The sequence below is a fragment of the Gekko japonicus genome, unplaced genomic scaffold (assembly GCF_001447785.1).
Source record: "Gekko japonicus isolate JY-2015 unplaced genomic scaffold, Gekko_japonicus_V1.1 scaffold174, whole genome shotgun sequence".
Taxonomy (NCBI): Eukaryota; Metazoa; Chordata; class Lepidosauria; order Squamata; family Gekkonidae; genus Gekko; species Gekko japonicus.
The window spans coordinates 335,208-346,624 of NW_015177013.1; positions in this window are offsets into that span (position 1 = coordinate 335,208).

An 11,417-nucleotide genomic window follows, 5' to 3' on the forward strand; every position below is an offset into this window, starting at 1 on the left:
GGAGAAGAATTGGCTTTAGCTTCTTTTGGACTTCAGTGATCTAGAAATATATAGTCCTTTTTTCTCTTTCCTTTGTCTGGAGTTATAACCAAAGAATCTGTAACTATAGCAAGATTCTATAAAGGTTTACCTTCATTTTAATAAGGAATATAAGCCATTATATTTTAATAACTGGAGTATTTTTCAAAGGAAGAAAGGAGAACTGGATCTTACCCTGAACTTTTTATTCATCATATTCCCACATTTTGTGTTTATGTTTGCTGAACTATAAAGTACATTTTGTTCTGATTGTCTTGTTTTGTAATGTAAACAATTGATAAGATTCTTGCATTTTGTTGATACTGACTTTGTCTCTAATATGACTAAAACAGCTATGCTTTCTAAATATTAGTGGTGGTGTGAATTGTAAAATCTTGCAGAAAAAGAACTTTGAGATGCTTTGGTTTTAACATATGGTTGTAAAAATGGATGGCACAGATAGATCACAAAAGGCTGTATTTTCATTTTACGACCTCCAGATTTTAATCTAAAACTCGATTATTGCTGCTGTAAAAACAGCAGTGAAATAACTTTTTGCTTCTAAGCAAGATAAAACGGATCTACTGCAACCAGGGGTCATTTTGTAGAAAAAGAGGTGCAGGAGCTTATTAGCATAACTTATTAGCATACCTTATTTGCATATGCCACACACCCCTGACAACACCCACCGCTCAGGCTCCACTGGACTGTTTTGGATTGCTAGCTATTGGGGGGGAGAACGTGCAGATCTGTCCTCACAGAGGAGGGAGAGCTTGTACCTGAAGGCGGGGCGGGGGGGGACTCTGTAACTTACCTGGCTGCTTCTTGCTCCTCATGGCCCAACTGAGGCCTGCTGGGAGATGGGGGCAGGGCTTGTTGCATGTTCCTGCCCCCTGGGCTCCTTACTGCCGGAGCTCCACTCCTGTGTGCTCCCGCAGGAAATGACCCCTGACTGCAACAACAAACACCAAGCAAGATGGAGGAAGGCCAGCCACAATGGAAGGAGGAGAAGCAAGGACACTTCTATATAGAAGATATAGAAGAAGCGTACAATCTAACTAATATGGTCTACAGAAAGAAACCAGGACTTCCAAAGAGAAATAAAACTTCTGCGGAAGTACACCTGAGACTCTATAAAGACACTAATACTGACTCAGAGAGAGAGAAAAAAATTTATGGAATTTCAAACCACTTCAAAAATTGATTACAGATGGCTACTCACAGAAAACAACTCCTATACCTATAAAGAAAAAAGACACAGAATTAAGACTTTAAAACTTAAAAAGAGAAATCAGGGGGGAAAGGAGGAAGGACTGAAAAGCTACAACTTCTGAGAGAAAACTAGAGACTTATAATGGAGTAAGATCCTAAAGATGGACTAAAAAATGAGTTCAGAGAGAGAGAGAGATGTTTAGATAATCCAACCAGAAGAAAATAAGAACCATATAAGGTTTCTGAGGCAAAGCTCTAGACGTTTTTCCGGTCGAGGTCGTGCACAGGCGCCCAACCATGTGTGGGACTGCACAGAGACCACGACGAAGATCTCAGGATTAGTTCACTTGTGCAGCAAGCCATCTGGTCATCTTTGAACTTGCCCCAGCAAGCAGCACCTGCAGATGAAGGCCACTGACCTGTTCCCTCCATTGCAAAGGTGCAAAGAGAAAAAGGGAACTGATCTCAAAAACCAAGGGGATAAGTCAAACACAGTGTCCAAAAGTAGAATGAGCTGCAATCCTCTTTCCTAGCAGTCAGCCTCATTAAATAAAATGGGGCTTGTTTCTGAGTAATCCAGTTCCCAGGGTCTGGAATGACAGGCCCCAGACTAGAATAATGATCCCTGGGATTGGAATTAGTGTTTTTCTATGGTTGTTCTGACCTCCCGGACCACCCCTAAACTGGTCTACTGAGGTGCAACACCCCTTTTATGCAATAAACTGAATCCCAGGAAGGATTGCATCCTCATTGTGGTTGCAGAGACCATATTAGACTCCTTCCCATGTTTTTCTTCAAATTGTTCACAAATAAGCATGCATAGATTTGCAGTGTGCAACTTTAATTAGCAGAGTTTGTTAGCATGATGTGCAGAATCTCCAGGAAAGGCAGAGTATAAGTTCTCCCCTTGGAAATCCCTTCTGTTTGCTTGCTTAAAAAAAAAGTTGCTCTTAATAGGGGTTCTTTCCAAGAAGAGGCCTACAGTAGCAAGGAGAGGCCCTCACCCTGTGAAAGTCACGTACAAGTGGCCGCGGCCAAACCAGCTCTCCTCAAGCTCCGGATAGGATGGGCACAAGTGGCTACCACAGCTGCCAAGCAGGTTACCTGAGACCCAGATATGAGGGGATGTAAGTGGCTGCTGTTGCTGCTACGAAGCCAGTTCCCCAAGCCCTGGGTGGGTTGGGTGGGAGCAGCTGCCACCACTGCTGAGCCACCTGCCTGAGCCTCAGACGGGGCATAAGCAAGTGTCCATGGCCATGAGCAGGCAGCCCAAGCCTCAAACAAGGTGGATGTGAGAGGGGGCAGGAGCCTGCTCTTCATCGTGCCTTTAGGGATGGAGGGCTAAGACTGCCCTGATCATCCCTGAGGATTCACACCAAAAACGGTGGTACATCTATTATTCTTAATGAAAGAGGCTCTCTTTTCTTTCTTTTAAATTGATGCAGTCAGCATGTGACAAACGTATTTTCTTAATTTAACGCTTTAAAATTTAAGCCTCCAGTAATTTCTTCAGTCACCACAATGAACACGTTCTATCTCAATATCCTTTATATCCACAGAGCCATACTTCTCTCCACCAGAAGCACTGGTAATGTGAGTTTAAGAGAATTGCTGGAGATTATAAAAAAACCTTCTCTTCAGAAGCTAATTTTATTTTGTAAGTACTAACCTATCAAACTCAGGTGACCTTTTTAATGGCTAGTCAACTTCTCCCATAAAAAAAATTTCCTCGTTCTTCTTTCTAGAGGGAGGTCTGTTTAAAAGGATCACATACCTGCAAGTGTTTTCCAGTGGCTGAGCAAGCAATCACTGACACTACTGTAAGTAATGTGGAAAAAGATTAACTCGAGCCATGAGTCATCTCATCTAAGTTCTTACAATTATGGAGGATGCTTCCATGCACTCATAAGTTGTGTACATCTGCACAGGGATATTCAAACAAGGCTCTATGAGAATGGGGACTGTCTGTCTCCCTCATCCATCTGAAGATACGACCTGTGGGTAACATAATGTCATGCCAGATCTACACAGGGATGACACCATAACAGCAACTCTGCCCCTTCTCTTCATTGTGAATTCCCCTGCTTGGCTCAGTTTCACTGACTGCCATTTATGGAATGGGGAAGCTTGCAATAACATGTGAGTTGTGCCTTACTAAATGTTTTAGGAAAGAACAATAAGGAATGCAGTCATTCAACAGCAGCCATACATCTACCATAATTTAATACAGTTTTTTAATCCCATCCTTCCTCCATGCAGCTCAGGATGGCACACTTGTTTTCTCACACCAACACCAACTTGGGGCTTTACACATGAAAGTGTCCCCGTAATTTGGGTGCTAAACTGCAGTAGCTTTCATCCAAGCTATCTTAATTTTCCATTTGCTGTCTTGCTGTGGTTTTCTTGTTATTTCTTCATGTTCTCTCAGGTTGGACCAAAGGTGGTTTGCAAAAGCACAGAAAAAATATAGGGCGAGGGGGTAGGAAAGAAAACAAATGGAAAAATCAGGAAGTGAGGAAGCAAAGAGAAAACCCTCTCCAGTTCAGCGCCCAGCCTGCAGAAGAAACTCTGTATAAGGACCCTGCAGAAGAAACTCTGTATAAGGACCCTGGGGTCAGGCTGAAAGACAGCAATTGTCCCAAACTCAACCAGTGAGCTTGTGGCCAGAGGGATTTGACCGTGGATCTCCACTATCATAGTACAACACTCTAACCACTACAACAGACTTGCTTTCACATGTGTTGCACAACCAACCTCAGACTGTCAATCATCCCCAGAGGTCCAGAAAGCAAAAAGTTAAAAAATTATAGTTGCAACAGCTGGCCAGCCACCCTTTTAAGTCTACTGATGTTTTTTTAATCAACGGGAAGCTAAAATTTAGGAAATGGTTTCTAGAAAGCCGGAAATGTCTGAATTTTTGAACGACGAACTTGTAGAAGGTGACTCCCTTTTAGCTGGTAAGAGAGGGCAGAGAGACAGCAGAAAAAACAGCTGGAATGTCTAACCAAATGGGGAGCATGTAACAATCAATCAATTCTGCTTCAGAAAGCAACCTTAATGAAAAATACAGCTTTCATGCTGACATTTGAAACAATGTGGATTTTCTTAACATTTTTCTCCTGTTGCAAGCCTCAAGCTTTTATTTGCAAGAGCCTCCTATAATCTCATTACAACATTATTACTTTTTCCATTTTGATTAATATTTTCTACTAAATCATCCCAGAAGCATGCAAATATGCTTATAGAAGAAATTAGTGAGCAACGTCTTTCAAATGCACGGTGATACTTATTGATATGCTCAGAGTTTATGATGGGAAGAAAGTGAAAATTAGCAAGACACTTTGCATGGACTTGTCGAAGAACAAATCGACATTTCTGTAGATAACAAAATGGAACATGTCCTCCATGCAGGAATACAAATGCCTTTTGCAACGTAAATCAGAGTTAATTATGCCTCCATTGATTTCTCAACTAGGAACTTCAAAGTTTTAACACCACAGTTAAGAAGCTGCCAATAAGATCAGCCTCCTGTTTGTGATAACTTGCCACAGTGTAAAAATGATGATTCCAAGCTGCAGAGCATGGGGGTTGTCTATTGCTTTGAAAAGAAATCAAACAGAGATGCAGGGCTGCTGATTTCAGCGGCAGCCGTGCGTCACTAGTAACATTCACTTTGGCCCAAGGTTTGTCTCTGTTAACCCACCTCATTCCCAAGTGGACTTGCGTGGCTTGAACAGGAAATCTGCACAGAGAGCAAGCTTCTTTCAAAACAAAAGGAACTAGTTTGCAATATCTGCCTAGGTGGTGAAAAGAGCTGCTGTTCAAATGCTAGAAAAGAAATCAGAAAGTATGCGTGCTCCTACAGGAAATGACCCCTGCACCCAACTATGGCCTCCAAGAAGGTGATCAAAACCATTAAAGCCAGCTATAAATATAAAGACACATAATCAAGAACATACATAAATAGGAAGGAGGGTCAATCAGGGAACACCAAACAAAACAGAAAAAGTCTTCACCCACCGCCACCAGTAGGACAGCATTTTAGGGGAACAGACAGATCTCCTTGGGGAGGTAGTTCCATAGATCTGGTGTCATGCAAGCAGAAATGTATATCCTGTCCCGTAAGCTAGGGGTGAAAGGAGAGAATAGATGGGCTACCTCTGCTCTGCCTTCCACTTTCTCTTCCCTCTCCCCACAGGCTTCCTTCCCTGGCAAGAGCTCTGCATGACAGCAATCCTCATGAGCTCTCATGCTGAGAGAGGCTTCACAGATCTCCAGCTTCTCCCTCTCTTTTTCTTCTCCTGCCCACTCTCCTCAATACCTTTTCTAGTACTTACTATATGCTGATTAAAACTTTAAAGTTTTCTTTTCACTTTTAGCACCAGTGCTGAAAAATAAGAGGCACAATTCAAATTTCACAAACTATGGAGACAAAAAAAACCTCAGATAGAAAGAGCAAAGAGGCACAATTCAAATTTCACAAACTACTGAGACAAAAAAACCTCAGAAAGAGTATCCCTCTTGACTGATTCCTGCTCTTCTTAACAAAATAAAATATCATTACAGGAAAATGGAATATGCCATACTCCAAAAGCAATTATACACTAAACATCCAATTCAAAAGGCCAATCCATTAATGCTAAAACATGTTTATAACTGCTGTAGTGAACTTGGCCTTGGAAACAGATATTATAAGATGAGAGGGGTTATTTCCTTGCCCATCTATCACATTGCTTCAAGTAAACTGTATAAAAGCATATTCAAACATATTCATAGTCATGTATTCAGATGCGTCTAAACTGGCTGAATGACAAAGATACGTTTCTCTATTAATTATTAATTGGGGGGAGTTGAAATTGCTTGTTGTTCATCACTCTTTAGTGCATTTTAATGTATCCACTGTCACCCTTTGCACTGCAACTTCGTTTTTGACTTTAACGAGCTGAAGCAATGCACTCTGGTGTCAGGCACACTACACAGGAAGACATGGGCTAAAACCTCCTCTACATCCAAAACTGATTTATTAAAACCTTAATAATTACTGCAGATTTGTTTATCGTATGGCCTGCCTCTGGAAATCCCAGTCTCAAGCCCTGGCATCGCCACATACAGGATTTTCAGGTCGCAAGCACTGAGAAACACCTTTTTTTGCCTGAGACCCTGAAGAGCTTCAGCCTGGCAGATAATGCTGAAGACAATGGCAAAACAGCCTGACTCTGTATGAGGCTTTTTAATAGGTCTCCTTTGCTGACTTCTGCAGGGTCTTTTACTTGCTGCTGAGTATCTGTGCTGACACCTGGGCAGAGTCAATATGGCAACCATGCCCCAGACTGCGAACAGGCAGGAGCTGAAGAGCAGCAGAGCTCTTCACCATTCTCATGACTGAGCTGTTCAATGTTCAATAAAGACGCTACAGTGAAAGCTTAGAAAGAGCCCTACAGAGTCAGACCAAGATCCAGCTAGTCCACTATCTTATGGCTCTGATAGGCCTGCCCTCTGCCTCAGGGAAACCCACAGAGAAGGAAGATAGTGGGTTTCCCCCTGCTGTTATCCCCCCCCCTGCTGTTATCCCCCCCCATTGTTCCAGAGGTACATTGCCTCTGAACTTTAGAGTTTTATGTAACAATCATGGCTAACAGCCATTCTTAGACTTTTCCAGGTAGAGTTTATCTAGTACTCTTTTAAAGCCACCTACGTGACATCTTGTGAAGATGAATTTCATACTTTAATAATACATTGGTTATACCCACACTCTTTAGCAGAAGTAATATGGTCACAGAGTCATAAACCTGGAGCACTACCAGAATCTTTGAAGGTTCTACATCCAGCTATACAAAGTTGGAAAAAATATGCAAAATATTTACTGCCTACAATCTCTAGATATTCATCGTTTCTTAATCAATCGTGGTTTCCCCCTGGTACAGATCATAATATTGTTAAACTCTGGAGAAGCAAAAATATAACACGTATCATAGATATTACAACAAAACAGGGAATGATAAGTAAAAGCAAATTAGAACACACTTTGGGTACAAAACTACCATGGTTTTTCTATTTACAATTAAGTCATTGCATGCATTCCCTAAAAATATTGGAAATGATGGCACAACCATTAACTCACTTAGAACGCGTAATCCGTGTTTCAGAAGAAGTGAACAAAGGACTTATATCCAAAATATATTCTATTCTGATTTCCAATACTTCCAAATCCTCACTGCACTATCAATACGCATGGCAGAAGGAATGTGATTCAGCATTAGATGATGAAACCTGGTCTACTTTTTGGAACTCCACCAGCTTTACAACCAAATCTATGGCAATAAGATTTCAAAATTTGAAAATAATGTCTAGGTGGTACGCAACGCCCCAAAAACTTTCCCATATATCGTCTACAATATCCCCAAATTGTTGGAAGGGATGCCAGCAAGTAGGAGATTATGCCCACTGTTGGTGGGAGTGCGGTAAAATTAAAATGTTCTGGCATGAAGTTCTAAAAATTATTAAAGATGTAACTTCTATAAGAGTTCCGTTCACTCCAGAAACTTTATTCCTAAATACCTGGCCACATGAGTTATTGAAGAGACCACATCAGACAACCATTGAAATAATGCTTGACGCTGCCAAGACCATGATAGCATCTTTCTGGAAAGATGATAAGGCACCAACAACCGAAGTTTGGTTCAAAAAATTATGGAATCATTACTTAATGGAATCAGTAACGAACAAATTAGACACTTCTTCACAGAATTCTAAACATGAACAGTTTATTGGAAAGTGGTACCCAATTTTAGATTATTTATCTCAACAATTTATCTCCTCTGAATGGTCCCAATTTTGTAAATGGATTTGATGTGTAATAGTTATTTTATTTTATTTGTATTGATATTATTATAGATGTTATTGTTGTTAATATTATTATTAATTATTATTATTTATTTGTATACATATATATATTATTTAAGTATTTTATATATAATTAAGATTATGATATTTTGTTTATCTATTCAATGCTACACTGATACTGATAATGAACTTGTTAATAATTGGTTTAAGCAGTGTGGTTTTACTCACCATACAATGGTAATATTTGGAGTCTACCAAAGAGAAAATAGTTTCTATCTTCGCACATAGTATTTTTTAAAAAATGTTTACTTGATTCTGTACAAAATATGAGTAAGTAAGTATGTTAAAAAGCTTGGTTTCTTAACCACATGTTAATTTTATATCTGCTTACACTGTTATATTGTTATGCAAAGAAAAACAATAAAAATTTTAATAATAATAATACATTATGTGGAAAAGTACTTTCTTTTATCTGTTCAGGATCTACTGCCAACTCATTTCATTGGGTCAGCCCAAGGTCTAGAAATATGGGGGGAGCCTTCTGTCCAATTTATCTATACCATGAGTAATGTTTTAAATCTCTATCATGCCCCTCTGTTTTACAAAAAAGATCCCCAAATGAGTTAGGCTTTCCTCATTGGGACATTGATCATTTCAGTGTCTTTTATGCACCTCTTCCAGCTCTACAGTATCCTTCGAGAGAACCAGAACTCTACCCAGTATTCCAAATGCAACCATACCATAGATCTATACATAAGGATTTTAGTTGCTGTAGATTTTCCAGGATGTGAGGATTTTGTTTGAAGGAAAATGACCAATTCATTTCTTAATAATCGCTCACACCAGATTTGCTTTTTTTCACTGTCACACACACTGAGCTGGCATTTTCTTTGAGCTATCCACTACAGTCCCAAGATCATTGCTAGTTCAGACCTATTACACCAGTAACATTGAACCTGATTTGCCACATTATTGCCCTACTTACTCAGTATGGAGGGATCCTCTGAGCTCTTCCCAAGCTACTTTCCATTTCCACCAACCTGATCTATTTGGAGTAATCAGCGAACCTGTCCACTTCACTGTTCACCACCAATGCCAGACTATTTAAGAACAAATTCTTGTCCTAATTCGGGTACCTAAGATATACTTCTTCTAAGCACCTAGAGGAAATTTATGGGTGGGTTATTCTTCGTTCTTACAGCTATAGCTTGTTAGCATGAGCAATCAACAAGATAATAATTTGTCTCCCAACTGAACACAGAAACTTGTCCAGGCCAGGCATACACATGGCTCATCTCATGACTGATTGCAACAGCTTTGCTGATCTTTCATGCTTCTTACATTAAAAATCTACTGTGATGTTCAAAACTCAGGAGGAAGCAGGCATAAGGATTGCCACCAAGACTGCCAAGTAGACAGCTGCCATGCTTTTCTACACTGATTTTACCTGCATTTGCCATCACAGTTTCTTTCAAAATTCCTCTCAGTGGGACTGTGACTGTGAAGGCTTAATTACAGGTCACCTCAGATCCACCAGAAATATTTTCCAGTTCCAAGCTCAGAAGTCAATTGCCAGGTCAGCATGGCCCACTTGGGACTGGGACCAAAGTTTGCAGAGAGTGAGGGGGATTAGCACCCCATGCTGTTTTCCGGCTCTGAAAATGGCCCCAGGGTGCCAATATTTGCCCTGTGGAGAAAACTTATCATGTAGGCAGCATGTCATCTGGTGCTCCTTTTGTTCCCTCTCATGAACTCCATTGCTATATAGGAGTCTTCAAAAGGGCTTTCCAAGGAAATGTCTCCACGCGGATGAAAAAGCTCAGCAACTGCAAGAGCTTGCGCTCAGTTGCATCAAGCTGCTTCTGTGCCCATACTTCCCACTACTACAAGAACAGCAGTGCAGCTGCAAGACAGCCAGATGGGCAGTCGTCAACCACAAGTGGCCAAACATCTTGCCAGACTAATTAAGCTAGCCTCAGTGGTTAAGAGTCCTTTGGGATAGATTGTCTAACAATGGCACTTTTAAAAATCTGTGTACTTTTTAAAAAATGCACAGTAAAAAATGAATAAGCTGAGATTGCAGGAGTGAGCCCATGCAAGTCAAAATCTGTCAAATTCCAGAGCAATAGCTGTATTCAGCAGAAACAAGAGAGTCTTTAACTTTAGAGTAATGCATTGTGACATAAAGGTGGATGGCTAACATAGTGGGCTGAGGCTGGCTCACAAAAGCCATAATCAATTTCATAAACTTTCAGTTCCCACACGACTCTTGGTTATTCATTTGTGGACAATGTCCCAAATCAAACATGAAACAAAAATGGACTCAAGTTCTTCCCTCTCCAGCCATCAGCTACTGATCAACCTGTTCACTACAGGAACATGAGCAGCCAGCTCGCTTAGATCCTGTAGAGGTCAGACCTCTGGATGGGAGAAGAGGAGGGCACCTATGCTGTGCAAATGGCCCAGACCATTGCAACACGATAAGGACAGCAGCAGTGTGTATGCACTGGAGTAGTTTAGCAGGGGGAGGGTTTCTAATTCACTCCTTTGGGCATGGCACACACCCATCTGAGCTTGAAAGCAGAATATCATGGCTAGTTTTCCATTATTTTTCAAAGGGGTGCATGGTGAGAACAGTCCTTCTCCAGATAAACCAACACAAAAGGCCTAAGAAACATTAAGCATTTGAAGACTCAAGAGATTTAGAATTCACTGCCACAGGAGGTGGTGGTGGCTACAAGCATGGACGGCTTCAAGAGGGAATTAGATAGACATATGGAGCAGCGGTCCATCAGTGGCTATTAACCACAAGGTATAGATAGGATCTCTGGGGCAGGTGATGCTCTGTATTCTTGGTGCTTGTGGGGGGGCAACAGTGGGAGGGCTTCTAGTGACCTGGCCCCACTGCTGGACCTCCTGATGGCACCTGGTGTTTTTGGCCACTGTGTGACAGTGTTGGACTGGATGGGCCACTGGCCTGATCCAACATTGGCATCTCTTATGTTCTTATGTTCAGATCTATACATTATGGGCTCTGGAATGGATCAGTGAACAGGCAGTGAGGTTTTCCATGAGTGAGGGATTTGGGTGTTCAAGGCCCCCTTATTGGCTGCTGTTCAGTATTTTAGAGTTGCCAAAGTTGTTGAACATAAGAGACGCCATGTTGATCAGGCCAATGGCTCATCCAGTTCAACACTCTGTGTCACACAGTGGCCAAAACCCAGGTGCCATTAGGAGGGCCAAAACTCCAGAAGCCCCAAGCACCAAGAATATAGAGCATTACTGCCCCAGACATAGTGTTCCATCTATACCTTGTAGCTAATAGCCACTGATGGACCTCTGCT